The sequence below is a fragment of the Gallus gallus genome, chromosome 10, assembly GCF_016699485.2.
Source record: "Gallus gallus isolate bGalGal1 chromosome 10, bGalGal1.mat.broiler.GRCg7b, whole genome shotgun sequence".
NCBI classification, from domain to species: Eukaryota; Metazoa; Chordata; class Aves; order Galliformes; family Phasianidae; genus Gallus; species Gallus gallus.
In genome coordinates this window covers 16415849-16433852 of record NC_052541.1, presented here as the reverse complement: position 1 = coordinate 16433852, position 18004 = coordinate 16415849, and the positions used below count along the sequence as shown (strand labels likewise).

The window sequence follows — 18004 nt, the reverse complement described above, 5'->3', positions numbered from 1 at the left end:
GTGGTATTTGCTCCTTGAGTTATTCCCCAGGAATGCTAACTGGGAAAGATAATTGAAACTTTTAATTCCTGCCTGCCCTGGATCACCTATTAACCACACTACTGTCAGCTGCAAATTGTTTTATTATTGCTATTATTTCTGCAGGATCTGGTTGTTGTATGTTGGTTTGATCTGACAAGCAGTTCCAGCCGTTTCCTGTGGGGTTGACTTCCCTGTCTTGGTTGTCTCTTCCCACAGATAAGTTCTGGCTCCTGTCCAGGCCAGAAGAAGGGTTACATTTTGTGGCCCTGCATCTCACATACCCTCCATGGAGCCTGGCCTGCTGTCCAGCGCAAAGAACTGCCACGTGGTACGTTTAGCTTTCCTTGCTCGTTCTTTGAGTGTGTGACACTACTGAGTCCGGTGGTGTAGATCAACCAAGCTGCACGCTTTAAGCCTGCCTAGTAGTTTTGCAGGGCTTTTTCTGGCTTTGGCTGCTTAATACAGACATGCAACTTCAACATGACCACACATAGTGGAAGTACACAGAATTATAGGTCTTCTTAAAATTGTCAGGAGCAAATATGATCAGATCTGGTTCTTGATCTCATTACTGTCTGAAAGATTTGACTGGCATTTTTAAATGCCATGATTTATGTTCTTCACCTTAACACAGCCCTCAGTAGTGTAAACCCAGTAACTCTATTATTCTCCAGGGGAACTTCTAGGAATCTGATTGGAGAATTTACACAACACTGTGTCTATAAGAAAATATTAACATGGATTAAGACAAGTTGATAGATATTAAACCAGGCTATAGAATGAAAACCACTGAGAATAAATCAAATAACTTTGCCTAACTACAGAAAGTATTTGTAAAGCCCTGTAAGGTTTCCATTTCCTAAAGCCACCTGCCATCTCAAATGCCCCTAATCAGTCACAGATGTTGGATACCAACCTGCTAACCTTATGGCTTTGAGAGAAAATATTGCACTTTTGTAAACTCATTCTTGGGTATTTCCTTTATTTTTTTTAAACTAAACTTTCATCCCTTATTTTCCACTTAAATGTAATGAGTTATATCAACTCTGACACTTTGTTCTGCTTAGCCCTACAGTTCCAGTTAGCTGCTTCCCTACCTGGTTCTTTAAATGTTTGAAGATCTCAGTTTGTTGTTGTTGCTTTGTTAGGGTACTTTTTGACTTTACAACTCAAGATCCCCTTTCTGGCAGCAAAGAATCCCATGAGATACAAAATGTGCATCTTTTCTGTAACCATTTGCTAATGGAGAAGTGCATATTTTTCTGTTCTCAACTAATGTTTGTTTCCACAGTGAAGATGCATCAAGTACTGAGCCTTTATGAAGTACTCTTGAAACAGGAAAAAAAAAGTAGCAAAAAATAATGAAAATAAAGAGACTGCTAAGAAACAAGACATTTTAGCACCTATTGGAATCAAAAGAAAGAATTTCATAGATTAGGGAAGGTACAGAAGAGGCCAAGCTGGCAAAGACCATTAGATGCTGTTAGGATATATTGATATTCAAGCACAATGGTGGGTTTGGCTTGGCTGAGGAAGGAGGAATTATTCCACTTTAGCTTGTGAAGACAGGCTGGGAGTGGGAGTTGTAATGGAGGTAGGAAGCAGACTGGATTTTATTAGACTTCCATCATCTTTAAGAGATCCCTAACCAGATCAGGTTTCAGCCTCTCCCTCCACTCTTGTGTCAACCTTTGGTTCTGTTTTTGCTGGAGGATAAGTTTCATTATATTAATAAGCAGCACAAGTGGTTCCAATTGTGGAAGAACCACTTCGAGCTGTCAGAAATGATCAGAGGAGAAGTTTCAACCTTTCTGTGATTGCAGCCTCTTCTTCTGGTGCCTCAACTCAGCACTTCCCCAGTGCACTTCACATTGTTTAGCAACCATGACGATAATAAAAGGTACGTTTACATTTTGGTGAGAATAGATTACTGTATGGAACTTTATTCTCTTTATTCATGTAGTACATCAGTGCTCACGGACCAGATGTTACTGGGAATAACTAGGCTAACATCCAATCTGCTGTCTGGAAGACTAGATCTGGGGATATACTTGTATGAAACTATACATCTTCCATTTTCTGCTGCAGTCAGATTTCAAACACAAACATCTTTAATTATGCCACCGTACCAATGAGCCTGCATTTCTTATTGCTAATATGGAAGTAAGGAGAAAGACTCACAAAAAAGTACCCCAAAAGTTGAGACTATTTGATCAGTATCTTAAAGTGATCCCTTCCTGCTTTCCAGCCATAATGCTCAGCATCTGTATTCCTTAAAGCATCTACGTGAAGGAAAAGCATTGTAGGTAGGCAAAGAATTACAGAATGCCCACGAGGGTGGAAGTACTACCAGATTCATTTTGCAGATAGGAAAGTGGCGCACAAAGTATTAAATTCCTCCGAGCCCAAGAAAGCAGCCAGCAGAGAGGAGCAGCCCTGCACCCTAACCATTAGGGCCATCCAGTGCCCAGGTGAACAGAAGGAGGCAGCTATGGAACAGGCCGAGGGTGTCCTCGCAGTGTGCCACTGAAGCTGCTCAGGCTCTGTGCAGAAGCAGGTGCATGCCCAGCAGCCTCCTCCAGCTGCAGGGCTGGGTTCACAGATCTACCATGAAATAACTGAGAATCACACTCCTTCTCAACAGGTTTCCCCGCTGCCCAGGGAGGAACTGAGTGAGGTTTAGTTTTCAAATTAAACTCACCTGGGACTAGTCACTGAAATGTCATCCATGAGATGGAACAAAAAAAAAGAGGGGAGAAATGTAAAAGGAAATCTTTGTAGCCAGGACTACCTGACTCTCCCACAGTAGGAGACACGAGAATACCGTTTCATGTCATGGAGATGTAGTTAAAATGCAGACTGCATAGCCTTGTTCTCAGAATTTGAGAGGTGTGGTTTATGCATGTGGACAAGCCATCGTTCCTCCCTTTGATCTATCACTTGATGTAGAGAAAGGCTTTTATGTGCTAGTCCCATATAATGGATAATTTAGTCTGAAACCATTATAAAAAGTATTACACTTTGGGTACATATGCTTCAATTATTCTTGAAAGTACATGGAAATATTTTATGACATTCACGTATATTTCAAGTTTTTTTTTTTTTCTTTTTAAATCAAACTGAAACCAGAACTTTTGTTTATCATCCAAACAAATCTGTTCTCCTGAGGCAAGTTTGCATGTATTTTAAAAGACTTCTGCCCTTTTGTGAAATACATTTTAAGGTAAAATGTAACCACTGTCTTTGAATGTTTAATAAGAAAAATGTTAGAGTCATCATTCACTAGAATTACTACTGGTACAGATTGCTTTTTAGCTGCCTATATTTAGTCTGTTTACGAGTAAAATTACTTACAATAAAAAGTAATAAATACAGATTTAAATTCTCCTTGTACAAGTGCACTTATTTCTGAACTTTCAGATTAATCCTATCAGCCTTTTACAAACAGAACTGGCCAGAGAGAGACCTGAAAAAGTTACCCATAAAACCATGCCCTGCTGCTATGACACGAGATGCTGCCAAAGAGCAGAATTCCCCTTTTCCCCTGGTAACAATTCCTGTTGGGAAAGCATTTTAATTACATTTCTTGGTCTTGATGTTTGCTTTCTTCTCCAGGTGTGTTCCCAAGGACAGCTCTGGGAGATGGTGACAGCTGAAGACCACTGTGAGGCTGATGCCTGCCTGAGGACCAGTGACACTCTTGTCAGCCATTGAACCTTACTGCCTCAGTTTCCCTACTGCTAAATTAAGGCATATTTGTATGAGATACTGTTTTCTCAACCAGGAAAATTATCTCAGCATTTGGTGTATATTTTCTTCTACTGAAGGATGGATGTGATCTTCACATAGTTAAAAGATCAGAGCCATTCCACATCAGAGAAAGTGCCGGTGGGAGATGTAGGTGGCCTGTAACACCCACCACTGATCCTCTATCTGTGGGGCTGCTGGCATTGCTAGTTCAAACGGTTCATCTGGAGGAAAATGATGTGTAACTTGGATATATGGGGCTTCCCAGACAGCAGGGCATACTCTAAGGAAATGCTCTGCTGATCATTTAATCCCTGCTTTCTTCACTATGTAGTGCACACTGGCCCACTGAGGAGGTAGGCCCTGCTCCTCCACTGCTGTGACCAGCAATGCCCAGAGATCAGTGGCTCTGCAGCTGCACATCCTGCCTTCTGAACTCAGCCCTGGGAGGGGACTGGAAGAGCTGAATGGGTCCATCTGCACTAGCCACCCCTACCTACCTTAAAGCCCCAAACCACGAGGGGCAGTTGGTTACACAGCAGGCTATTAGCCCCAAGTGTTTCCTGAGGTCTGACTTCATTTAGTGCGCGGCACGGCACAAGCCCTTTCCCACGCGACGTCTGAACTGAACCTCATCAGCAGTGCCCAGGCTCTGATCCTGACCCAGCCTGCACTGCAGCCCCTCTGCAGAACTAACCCGAGATGAAAGGCGTCAAATGACAGGATACAGAGTGCTGAGAGCTGGCTTCTGCAGACATCTTGCTGGTTGTTTTAAGGTCTTCTGCCTCTAAGTGGCACCATGCTGAGTGATTGAACACTTGCTAGAACCTGTTCTACCTTTTATTGCGATGATTCATTACAGAGCTCCCAGTTTGCAAACTCTGAACAAGCACTGCCTAGATGTCAGAGCCCTTTGGTCAGAAACACCAGAGCCTTCTGGAGTGATGGTCCCGGTACTACAAAATCCCTTTGGAAAGCCACAGCTCTTGAACCAGCACTGGGAAAGACTGAACTTTCATTTTTAGAGAAGGCTCTCACATCCCTACGATCTGTAACGAGAGGTACTCAAAACACAGCCAGGTGAAGCTTCCTCTGCTGTAAATTTCCAGAGGATTACACTGAATCATAGGTTTATGGATTTGTATGTGCTTAATATAATCAGGCTCAGATTGTCTGTATGTAGCTTCTGCTCAGAGAGCAGGAAATAGTTTGGAAGGGGGACAGAGGGTGTCCCAGAATGGATGGGTCCAGTCTATGTACACTGTGAGACAGACACACACGCACACACTTATTCTGAACATCCTGAAACTGCTTAAGCCACGTGTACTCCCCAGACTAGCTATGCAGTACTGGAAATGATGTGCTTTTTAAATCAGAAGGAAGTGATCTCCTCTCAGTGCCACAGTGGGATCACAACACAATAACATTCAGCTATTCACAAGCATCTACTATGAAGTCTGGCTTTGCTTTAATACTTACTTAGAAGTCCTCACACATTTTGCAGCATTTGGGGCTGTCTTACTCTACCTTAAAATACAGTAAGGCTTTCCTGTGCCTACATAACGAAACAAAATCCACACCCCAAACTCCAGCTCGAAACAACAAACCAGTGCAGCTCAGGAAAGCTACGGATGCCTTAAGAGAGCCAAAGAAATGTACACCATGAGAAAAGTTTTCCTGTATTTGAGAGAAGGTTGTCAGGATGGTAATATAGTACGGTGTGTAGTGAAGACTGGGAGATTTATGTGCCAATTCTGTGTATGATTTATTTAGATGAATCGTTTTTTATCAATATGTAAAAATCCAATAAATATAACTCCCTATACAAAGGGTTGCTCCAGTCCCGATGTTTCAGTGGACAGTTTTGGCAGAAAGTCAGGATGTGCATTAAAAACACACTTTTTGAGAAGTCCAATAAATAAAAGCTCTGAAATATGGTTTCCTACTGAGAAAGGCATTTTAAATCATTTTGATAAAGAACCTAAATTAGGCCTTAAAAGGAGGGGGAAGCTAGGTCCCTGCAACTAATTATTTATAGGTATTTTGAATATAAAAGTCCAGGAAAGCCTGCCTCCATCCCCCATTCTCTGCCACAACAAAGGGGAAAGAAAAAGCCATTCCCCTTCTACCTCCCACCCAAATTAAAAGGCAGAAGTGTTAGAAAGGGGCTGAAGAAAACAGAATTAAAATGGGGAACAGGCACCTGACAAAAACAAGGAGCTTCAGAAGTCCTGGGAAAAGAAGACCTGCACGCTTTCTCAATACCAGGAGGGGACAGGTCTTCATTTCTCCTCCGCGTTACTCCAGAGAAGTGGGCTGCTACTCACCCCAGTCCCCTGAAGAGGGAATACGCTGATATTTGCTAAGCACCACAGGGAATGCTTTTAGAAATGAATAAACATTTGAATAGCCCTAGTCTCTCTGAAAGTCAAAGCAATTTATAGACGTCATAGAAGTCAAAACTGCTGGGCACTTGGGCTTCTGAATCATTTAAGTGCTTCTGGATATGTTAGCCCAAAAACGTAGCTGACATGTGGCATGTGGACAGCCACCCGCAGGCCTTGCCTTTAGAGGATGTACAGCGTGGGGACATGCTATCCCTGCAGCAGAACCAGTGGGGCTGAAGAAGTGTTGTGTGTTTTAAGTGGGAGAGTCTGTGGCTCCACAGCAATAATTGGCAGAGCCCTGTTTTGGATCTCAAGCCAAGCCCAGCAACTCAGGTGCAGTTCACGAGGCTCAAGGCTCTGAATGGGAAGGCTGAGAAATGAGAGATTAATACATGGAAGCACAGTGTGTGTGCTGGAGAGATTTCTGCTATGGTGGTTGTGCCTATCAGGCTTCCTACTGAACTTACTGCTATTCATCTTACAGACATCTAGAATTTCCCTCCCTGTTCTCAGCTTCACCTTGTACTCCCTTCTGCCTCCAAGCACGAGCCTCTCTTGTCCCTGCACAAGGGCCATTCATTCTCCTCTGCTCCATCAGGAGCGCTTCCCTCTGAGTTCGGGTTCATCCCTCTCCTTAAATCTGACCTTCAGATCTTCCTTCTCACTGCACGGCTCAGTAAGGTGTACACAGCAAGGGCCACTGCACTTGCTGAAGCAGGAGGCTGCTAGCAGGAAAATACAGACCTCGGAAAATCAAGAGAAGCATTTAAGAGCTGGAGTTTAACAGCATGGGTCTGCATCTGCCTTTGGCCTGGCTCTGCGCTGTCATTGCATAGTACACAAGAGCACCCTTTTGTTGATCAGGGCCAGTCACAGGTCTTCTAGCATCCTCCAAATCCAAGCAAGACAAGGCTGCCCAGACTTACAGACCTCTCCGACAGCTTGCAGCCCTGATGTGTGCACAACCTGAACTTGCAGACATGCCCTCTCAGGTCAGAAACAGCAGAAGAGCTCAGCCACACAGCACGAGCGCTGCATTTAGCTCCAAAGCTGGCAGAGATACGCAGCCAAGTTTTCAAAATAGCTGAGCAGCTTGAGGGCTTTGTTGCCTACAGACACAGCAGTGGGAACTGCAGGACTCAGATCTGAAAATGTGGGCTGGGCTGGGAGTACTCAAAGAACGGGCCAAGGGCTCCTCTGAAAACATCTTAAATGACCAGATGAGAAAGAGCAATGGATAGGATGGCTGCACAAAACCAGATGCTGGCTGCTATTAAAGACAACACTCTGCCTTCAGTTCACACCAGGTTTGAGATGAGATCCCGACCCACCAAAAAGAGAAGTTCAGACAGTCGAGATGTCCAAAAAAAAAAAAAAAAAGAAAAAAGAAAAAAGCAGAAATCTGAATTCAAATTGAAAGTTAAGTATTAAAAAAACTGCCAAAAATGTTCATTTGTGTCAGGAAAACTTAAGCACAGGTTTCTGACATCTTCAACGCAACCAAAACACATCAGCCATAATGATTCCTCCACCCGATTCACCATTAATATGCAGACAAACGCCAGGGGCTGTCATTTCCCAAATGAAGGCAATCCACATTCATTTACATCTGGAACACCTAAGAATGTTGTGCTTCTGATGGTAAATTTTAAGCTGAAATGAAAGAAGGAGGTAGAAGGCGACGCCTGAGTGTCTCTTGAAAAACATCAAAATGTATTTTGTTTTCAGTCCCTAAAAAAGGATCTGATTATTCAGGGATCCTTTCCTCTTCACTTCATTATCATTAGCTTAGCAGTGCCGGGTTATCTAATTACTCAGCTAGAGCTGGAAACTGCATTTTCATGTAATAAGGTGTAAGAGGACTAGGCTGTCTAGCTTAGTAGTCAGTACTTAAAGAACAGCTGTAAAGAGCAGAGTCAGGAAGGCTGCAGCACGAGAGGAAATCCTCAGTAGAATTCAAGTGCTTTACATCTGTCATAAACATACTTCCAGATCAAATTAAAGGAATTTCTTTTAACTGTATTCACAGGCTCCAAACACTCCACACAACAAGCTGCCTGAGATCTTAGTCATTCTGAGCCATGAATCATTCCCCTTGTCATCTGGCTGTTCTCTGCTGACTGCTAATTCGCTGTATATTGATTTTAAGACTCTGTTAACACATGATATTTTTGTGTTAAGCCAGGAAAGCTTTTCTTGCTGAAAAATCACATCCCATTCTTATTCCTCACAATATTCAGTTTTGTTCCTTCTCATTTATTTAGAATGACTGATCAACGCCGTTTAATCAGCTTTAAGTGGCTCTGTGAATTGTTCCATGCTATTGTAACCACCTACCTTTTTTTTTCTACCAGCACTCAACTTCACAACATGAATTCTTCATTTTGGACTTGTGTGTTTGCCTACTAATGCAAAAACATAGCAGACCAAACGAATGGTGGGGTAACACCCCGAGATTCTGGAATTCAGCTGCTCAGAGAAACGTTACCTGAAGGAAGAACTGAAAACACACATCACAGGAACGATACCAGCGTTTTTCCTCACTGATTTGAAACAGGTCAAGACTTTAAAAACTCCTGTAAAAGACTGTGCTGTTACAGCTGGCGATTAAAGTTTACAATGAATCAGATAATAAATATTTTGTTTGCTTCTTCTGAAACGTCATTAGCAGCGCTGTCGCTCATTGGACTACTACAAAACTGCTGTCGGCAAAAACTGAAATATAACACACCAAAGCTTCATGTTTCAGATGCTTATAAAACTTAATTCCCTGAATAACACTACTAATTTGGGTCTACTTGTATGCCTAAAGATTGTACGTAAATACTTTCAGTATGTAGTTAGACCACAACTTTGCTTTTATTGACCTGTTCCTAGCGGGCCTAAGATCTTTGTCACTTCAAAATAGAACAGTGCTGGTTCCACTGAAGGCATTTAAACCTACAGCAGATTTGCACTTCCTTGCAAACGTTTCTGCTCATGCTGGTTTTCTAAAAACAGGGACCAAAAGCATGTCGTTCCATGAAACTGCCACAGAAACCTATCTTCCCCCTCTACCCGTTCTCTCACAGGTCATTCTGGATAGACCATTTCAGTTCATTGCCCCGCAGACTTTCACTATAGCAGGTGGTGGCTGCAAACTTTGGAGCTCTGCGCCCGGGACACACTTTTCTCAGAGGAAATGCATCAGTGGACCCTGCCCTTTAAGCACAGATTAACATCTTAAATACAAAGTCTTTCAGTAGCAAGAAAATTCAAAGTGGGAGCTGAAACTCTGCTGATCAGTGTATCTGTGAAACAAGCACAGACTGGAGACTAAAAGAGCCACAGAAGAACTATGCCTCCAACACAGAGAAGTGCCATTTAAATTTAAATGCATCATTATTAGAAACAGGGCGTGTATATTAGCAGTAAGATCACACATGTTTCACAAAACTCCCAATACACAAAATACAGACACAGCACAGCCCGGTGAGGAAGAAATCGCACAGCAATGGAAAGGCAGAAGATGACAGCTGTGCTATGAGGCATGTGAAAGGCGAGTCTGAGTCCATGACGATTACATGCCAAATACATCCATGAGCCAAAGGAAGCTGTAGCACATTGCTATGTTTGGGGAGATGCTTTTTTTCATTTCACAGGGGCCCACACACACTGGATGCACAACGTGTACTTGTACATACACACGGCGTACACAGAGTCCATAAAAGAAGAAAAGGGCCATCGTTTACCGCTAATATGTCAAAGGAAGAACCATCCAACACGAAAATGGAGGAAGCCACACAGCCTACCCAATCTGTTTTTATGCAGTAACGTAAATGGATACACAAACCTCCTATTAAAAGCAGTTTACTCAATAATTCAGGCTGAGGAATATGCTGATGGGTACGTCACCCTCACCGTTACACCGCAGTTTATTAAACATTTCTTATCTGATACGTGTGAGTAGAGTGGAGGATTAAATGAGAGGATCGCTTTGCTGCTAATCCTAACACTTCAGTCACCGTAAGGTTTCGTCCATTCAACACAGCTTACAAATAACAGACAGAACTCTGCTTTCAATTACTGGGGTGCAACTCTGACTGAAGTCAGCAGATGTTGCACCTCAGGAACTGTTAGCAGGACTGGATGCTGAATCAAAGGCCGGGAGGAAAACTCTCCGATGAGAATTCTTCTGATGGAAAAGTGATTTTTTAAATAAAGGGAAGTTCTGCGACAAGCACGTTTCACAGGAAAAAGTGAGTTTTTATGAATCAGTTTGAAATCTTAAAACATTTAATTGTCACTGTCTGGATTTTTTTGGAGGAAATAATTGTAATCATTTGACACGCTGCTGGGAGATAGGGAAGGGAAATGAGAAGAAGGAAAGCCACCCTCTGTCAGAAAGTTCATTAGAAATTATCAGTTCAAAATGTTAAATGCTCAGAAAGAAGCATGAGATGCAGGTAGGTACGTGCTGTTCAGCACAGCAATATGTGAGTGCAACATGACGTGGGCATTCACCGCTGGCGGGTTTGTTCCATGGTCACCAACCAAAGCATGGCTGGCAGCAACACACTACAGCAATATGTCGGTGCTTGTTCACTGAGCAGTGCACAAGAATAGAGCTCCAAAAACGGGTGGAAATTAAACCTCCATAAATTCAGCAGTTTCTCAGGGTGTAAATCCAAGCAGGGGTTTCAGGAAGCAGAACATGTGAAATAAGACAGGTGCCTGTCCCTGAGCAGGGCAGTCTGGAAGTGGTTAGTACGTACCACAAGGGCTCCCAGAGCTGGTCCAGGAGGAGCAGCACCGCGACTGGAAAAGGCGAGTGCTTCAGACACCACGGCACGGAACCGCCCCGAAGGTCAGCTTGGTGCTCTGGGCCATAAAGGAGAAATGTGAGTCTGACTACAGACTTCACTTTCATGGGAAGTCCGGAGAGTCCCATGAAGTCAATAGGGCTATTTTGAGGACCAAGAATCACTTGCATCAAATAAAAATTTCAGGGTTAGGCCATAAAGCATGCAAAATGTACTGTATCATGAAATATGAGTCAACACCGCAATGATACAGACATTACTCATGTGTATGTTAGACGTCCCTGTTACATGAACAAACCCTATCTTCTATTCTTGGGAAAGATTATTGAAAACAGAACTCCTGCAGAGGATGGTTGGGGCCTGGCTTTGACAGCTCAGCTCCTTTCCACCTCAGAGATCTGCAAAGTTATTTGGGGCAGCTGTTGTTCTGTGACTGGGCTCCCACATGGACTCATGGTGTGTCAGTGCAATACACCTTGGCCACTGCAGATGCTGTGTGAGGAGGCCAAGTGCTCAGACTGCTCTGGTAGACAGGAGGAAGACATGACAGAGCCCCAGGCCAGCCAGAAGTCCTGGTGTGCGGGGAATGGTACATGCACAGCTCTACTGGCTGAAGTTGGATGGGGAATAAAGAACATGATGTGGACAACTCCTCCTTGTTAGCTGCATGTGGAGATTTCTGGGAGAAAAGAAGATTTCTGTTAACTTCTATTCCTCTCACATCCAGAAGCCTCCAAGAACACAGCCCTGATTTTGTAGGCATTGTGCAGCATGTGTAAAATCCGAGTCGCCATCGCACAAAGCTCGCCTGCTATTTTAAGGCTGGCTACTGAAGCAAGTGTGGGTTAGACAGACTGTGAAAGAGAGGGAGGAAGGGAAGGAAAAAGGCTAAACAGCAGTAGGAAACATGGCTAGAAAGGACTATTTGCACAACTGATGGTTCTGAGCCGTTAGATTAGGCTGACAGTACATTAATCATATGTTACAGCCATATGCACACATACTGATAAATTTATATTTATGTCTGCCTGTAAATGAACATTAGATGCAAATTATGTAAAATATTGACAATGTTATATCACGTTAATAGGATAAATATTTTAAATATTGTACATATAAAAATATTTTTGCATTACACCATCAGAAGGAACTACAAAAATAAGTATGTGGGAGATGAGCTTATGGCCTACACCAGCTCCAAAGATTGGGCACGAAATCCCAGATTGCCCACAGATTCACGTAATTTAGTAAAAGCTTCCCAATGGATTCAGAGGATAGCTGCTAAGACCTGGATTCTGAAAGTCCCTTGGGTCACTACGTAGTGTATTTGCTCTTGAAAGACCTTCCCTTCACCACGCTCGCTTTGCCAAAAAAACCTGCAGCCCAGCTCTATCTACACTGAATTTAAGAGCCTTGCTTTTGCCTCATTTGTGTTAGATGCTGGCTGCCCACCAGCAGGAGCACGTCTCCCACTAACCCAGTCTGCGGCCGTACACGAAAACACCACGTGTAGGAAGATCTTCCTTACAAAGCCTGGGGAAAAGGAGTGGTTGAAAAGTCATTCTAAGCCCCGGATTTTTTTGAGCATGTGTGTGTTGTGATTGCTTTGCTCTGGGACTAACTTCTTGTTTCTTCCCACTTCTGCCATATGCTGCCCTGATGACACCACCTTTGGGAGGGAGTGTTTGGGCAATTTCCCTGACAGTGCTGAAAAGTCCCTTTGCACCCACCTCTCCTGTTCTGCTGCCTCAACTCCTGCACTGCTCTCCACGGATGAATTCCTGCAGTGTTTCGTCTAACCACCTCACATATCCCTTGTTGGAGGCTTGTGTGCTCAGCTTACATCCAGTCTCATCAGGATGTCTTTTTGATTTAAGCTCTTGTCTTCTCCCTGCTAGGCCTAATACCTCATCTGTTAGCCACTGCTGCTTTCTGCATTGTTTCTTTATCCCAGTCATATTGTGTGCCGTGTCTAGGCTGACATCTTCTCCCTCACACCGCGACTCATTTGGACCCTTTTCAGTGCTGGCATGCCAACTGCACCTCCAACTGGCTGTTAACTTCTGCTCTGAAGCTGTCACTGATATGCCCTGGGAGAAATCTCTTGCATGGAAATAGCATTTGTGTTTTTTTCTTCTTCCCCACTTGTATTTTTCAGAGACATAAAATATCCATATCAGAAGATCAGAAGCCAGGAGATCGACAAAGGCCAAGTGGTGATGTTTTACTAGGAATTCACTGGCATATGGTCAGAAGTAAGTCAGCTTTGCTCAGAGAAGGGAGTTTCTGTGCAACTGTCCTGTCACTGACTTGAAGGTAAATGGATTTAGTCTCCACCTCAACACATAATGTGTCCTTTACCTTATTTGCTCTTAACCCTTATCTTCTCCCATTTTATATCCTATTCTTTATGAGCAGTGTTCCTCTGCTTCCCCTTCAATTAAAAAGAATCCCTACAACAGAAGCACCACTGGTTGTACAGAGCAGAGCAGAGCAGCAGAGAAAGTAACGTATCATCACGAATACCAGCCCTGATCCCACAGACACTTCTGCATTAAAGTCAATGAAACATTCAAGTCCATAATGTTAAGTCTATGTGACAAACAAAAACCTTGGAGCCTACTCGGACGTCATGACTGGGCACAGACATGAATTTCACCCTGCCAATATTCACTTAGCTCTGACAACACACTACTCACGGAGTTGCTTTAAAAATAATTATTCACAAAATCTCTAATAGTCTCTTTACTCTTTCAATAAGCTTGGAATATAGCTTCCCTCTTACACAACTTTCTTGTTTCCTAGCAAAAAAAGTCTAAATTAAAGGAGAAAGTTCTAAAGAAACATGGGCAGCTGTTTCTGTCACATTAATGCCTTTCAGACCAACAGACAGAATTAGACAGATAGATATCGAATGAAAGAAAGATCTAAATAAAGATCAAACCCAAGAAAGAAAACGTTCCAAGAGCAGTTCTTGAAGGTTTTCGAGGGCATTTGAGTAGCATTTCCCCTACTCAAAAATGCATCAAAAAGGAGAAGTGGATCTTTACAATAGTAGCATGTCCTTACATTTTATAGGCCAAGGTTACTGCTGGCTGGCTTAGGAAGAAAATGCTTCACCACTGAATAGTCTTCAGTTTTTCTATAGGTCACTATTAACACGGTTTGGAAACAGAGTATCAGATCCCATTAGGCACTGGCCGTGCTCTGGTCTCTACATATTCTCCCTTATCATACATCCAGATAGTACATTTTTCTCTATATATATACAGGTGTTGTGTTATTCGGAAAGAGCAAACACGGGCTCTCAGTTTTAGTTCTATTGACTGCTTTGCAGGACAGGATGCCCTACTCCACATTGATCTGCCAGCAGTGATGCCATGTAAAATCTTTACACAACATTTGGCAAAACTTCTCAAATCCAGAGTGCAGAGAAAAGCTGAGCAAATGCAGCAAAACAGCTTCCACAAAAAACATTCCCATTACGTTTCTGTTTGCTTTACACATCCACTCTATTGAACACAGCTAACAGTGGGAACACCTGAGAAACCAGCTCTATGCAATACTGAGCAAGTGCGGGAGCATAGTCATGGAAAAGGGGCTGCCCATGCACACAGTTTCACTCACAAACCTAAGTCACATTGCCTCATCTCATTGAGAAAGAAAGAATATGTAGCAAGAGAAAGCAGAAAAGCCAGTCTTCATGTACTGCAAGTCTAAAAGATCAAGCACACAGATGCATACAGGCCCACTACATGTAAGCACGTTGAGGTTTTGGTTTAAGATGTAACCTTATCTCTTTTAAGTACCATTGTACTCTAACCAGACATCCATGGTTGGATTCTCTCTGCAAGTATTCAAGGATGTTGCTATTGATAGCAGTCCTCATATAAAAGCCTGAGGAACAGTATAAACTAAAGTCATTTCAGTGGAGAGAGCAGGAAATACTCTGCAAAAAGAAAAACTTCAGTACCGTGATCAGTGGATCTAGTCAGAAAGAACAGTGCTCGGATCTCTGAATGTCAAACATTGCCCGAACCAGTTTGGCTGTGAGCACACTTGATCATGAAAATATTTCAGCGATTCATTGTGAAAAGCAAACGAATCTCAGAAAGCTGCAGTCTATTCAGAGGTAATTAGACAACAGCGAGATGTTTCACAGGACCAGTTACTGAGCCAACCTTGCACTAGGCTGGGGAAGATACATGGCTCCATGGAAGTGCAGAGCGCTCTGCCTAAATGGCACTCGCTCCATCACAGTTGTGTTCACTTTCATCTGCAGCTTTTGTGTTTCTTGACTTTCACATTACTACGGCGAATGACTGTCACAGGAGTGTACAGAAAGGATGTTTAGGACACAAGTTGAGACAGCAGCCAAAAACGGCCATGGGACAGTGTGAGTTACCAGCAGGCTCCTCTGCTTTTCTGGGTGTGTGGGTAGGGTGAGAGCTGGCAGCTAATCCACCGCTGTGCTCATGAGAGACAGCTGTACATCACTTGCCCCACAACTTCAGCTCGGTCACGGCTCTCGCTTAATGGCTACTGAGAGAGGGAGCAGCTCCCAGTGCACAGGCAGCCATGGGTACTGCTGCTGCCACCTGTGCTTACTGCAGCAAGGAGCCCTGACGTCTGTGTATGCACAGTCTCTTTCTGGTACCACGTCCATACCCTTGGTGAAGGAGGGAGTCAGAGAAGGGCAGGATTTGTGGATCACTGTTCTTTGTGACCCAGGGTATCCAGACAGCATAACACAGCTCTGCATCTGTGCTACTGGCTACAAGGAGTTAAACAAGTTGTGACATATGCTTATCCATTTTCATTTACCTGCACACTCCACTCAATAAGGCACATTGCTTTTTGGCTTCTCTTCTTACGTCAGAGGCAAAGCCACCATAACAGCGCCCATAGTATGACTATAGGCACATCTATGCTTGCTGCTGACCCAAAAGCAAGAAGACCTGTCTGCCCTGTGCAACCTCACTCTAGCACAAGGCACCTCCGTTCCTGCTGCTGAGTTCCATTCCCAGATGAAGTCTTAAAGCATGGAGTGTCTTCAAGATGGGAGCAAATTAGAAGACATGTCAGAAGAACAACTACAACAGGAACTCTTAAATGCCAGGTCTTAAATCATTCTGGCAAATTGTCAGTGTGCTTATATTTCTGCCTTACTCCCCCAGGTTTGGTGATGGATGATGACCGATAGGAATAAGTTGGAACTTGTGGCTGATCCCAGCATTCCCCTGCTGCCACAAGGAAAGGCACTGGTTCTGATCCAGTTTAAGAACTTAATGTAACCACATCAGAAAAACAAACCCTGATTTCTAGCTCAAAGGAATATATTGTCAGGATACAGTATAAAATATTGAGAGACTACTTTTATGATTGCAGAGAGCCAGCAGCTCTTTCCATCCCACTAAGGCGCTGATTGTGGTTGGCATCAAAAAGCCTCCTCAAGTGGGTAATCCTGGGGGTTTCTTTTTGGCAAGTTTTGCATATTAAGGTGTCCAAATCAGCTGAACACACTGACTTCTCAGCGAGATATTTAACAGGAAGAAGCACGCGCTCCTCTTTACGGCTTCATTTATACTGCATTTTACAGTTCAGGAAACTGACAGAGATTAGGTAACTTGCTAAAGACCACATGGCAAGCAGGTGGCAGAACAGAACTACAGCTTGGAAATGCCTCTTGCTCTTCTGTCTGCTGAAGAGTCAGACGAGGCTGACCTGTGTGAATGTAATGAGGAAGGGAGCGAGGCAGAGAGTGCACAAGAACTTCTCTCCTTTTATCACACCTTTGCATGCCCGCCAGGGCCCTGACCTCTCCTACCCCGAGCCCTCTGCAAGGGGGCAGGTTCAGGAAGGATCAGGGTGAAATGTGAACTCACTATTTATCACTCTGAGAGGTCAGACCGAGAGTCTGGACGTGAGGCAGAAGCATCTTGGATTTCTTCCAAGGCTGGAGTAGCTGCTGTGGTATGTGCTGCCCGGGATTTTCCAGGGCAAATTCTGATTCAGCGCTAAGTCTATTCAGAGGCTCTGCCTGAAATTTCTTTCATTCTTATCCATTCAGCCGAGGGCAGCCAGGGCATCCTGACCACTACACAGCATCCCTTCGTACTGCAGAGCCCTCCCACTCCAGTGCCTGCAGCACAGCAGCTCTGCAGCCGGTGGAAATAGCTCTGCTCTGCTGACACAGGTTTATAGCTGCGAAGGATCTGGCCTCATGTTTTGACTGTCACAAGCAGGACTGCTCTTTCCTATTTTCATCATCACCAAGAAGATTTTGTTTAGGACTGTGGCTTACAAAGATCTTATTATAGAGAAATGAAAAGAAAACTCATCTAAAATCTGGTTACATTGAAAAATTCCAGCTGTCTTGCAATTCAATGCAGCTGTGCTATCTAGTATCTTTTTCTCTTCCTTTTGCATCTCTTTATAGAACATTAGCTTCTATAGAAAAATGCCTTTTTTTTTCTTTACACGTGGCATTTTTTTTTCCTCCCCTCTTCATTATTTGCTGGCTGTTATTTCCACCAATGAAACCTGCAGACTCTAACAAGGAAAACGCAAAGATATTTTGAGACAGAGGAGCAGCACGGAGGAAAAAAATAGCATTTGATGTGAAGACTTTTTACTGGCAGTCACTTGTCCATGATTTTTCCTTACAGAAACTGTAATACGATGATATTATGCAACCACCTTCACATATTAGAATCATCACGAGCAGCAGCTCTGTGATATCATACAGCAGGTGCTGAGAACGGTTTTTGCTTCTTCCCCAAAGCGACTACAGAATTACTTACGATTTCATTACAGAACAATCAACACTTTGTGGGGAGAAGTTGGTATTATTTTGTGATTGTGTTAGCAAGAAAAAAACATGCATCTTTCTGGGGAGTTTGCAGCACTCTCCGGGTGAAAACTAAGCTGAATTCATTTGTAGCCAAATGCTGATGCCCTCAGCCTGGCAAAACCCTGATGGAACTGGAAGGGCTCCAATCCTCACTGCTCTCTGCTTCCTCCCGCAAGCTCAAGTCGGGAGGGCTC

The 18004-nt window shown here is 43.5% G+C and overlaps 1 protein-coding gene and 1 long non-coding RNA gene across 15 annotated transcripts in view; one reads left to right on the top strand and one right to left on the bottom strand.

Moving 5' to 3' along the window:
• FAM169B (family with sequence similarity 169 member B) overlaps positions 1–8819 on the top strand; it is a 266727-nt gene extending 257908 nt beyond the window's left edge. For 2 of the 8 annotated variants that reach the window (XR_005862586.2, XR_005862588.2), the window contains 3 exons: positions 238–349; positions 1845–1921; positions 3637–8819. The gene's annotated coding sequence lies outside the window, so the exon portion shown is untranslated. Of the gene's footprint in view, positions 1–237; positions 1922–3636 lie in introns of all 8 variants that reach the window. The other 6 variants (XR_005862591.2, XR_005862592.2, XR_005862589.2 and 3 more) reach the window with 5 other exon arrangements.
• LOC112533186 overlaps positions 1–18004 on the bottom strand; it is a 113497-nt gene that overhangs the window by 45622 nt on the left and 49871 nt on the right. The window lies entirely within an intron of this gene.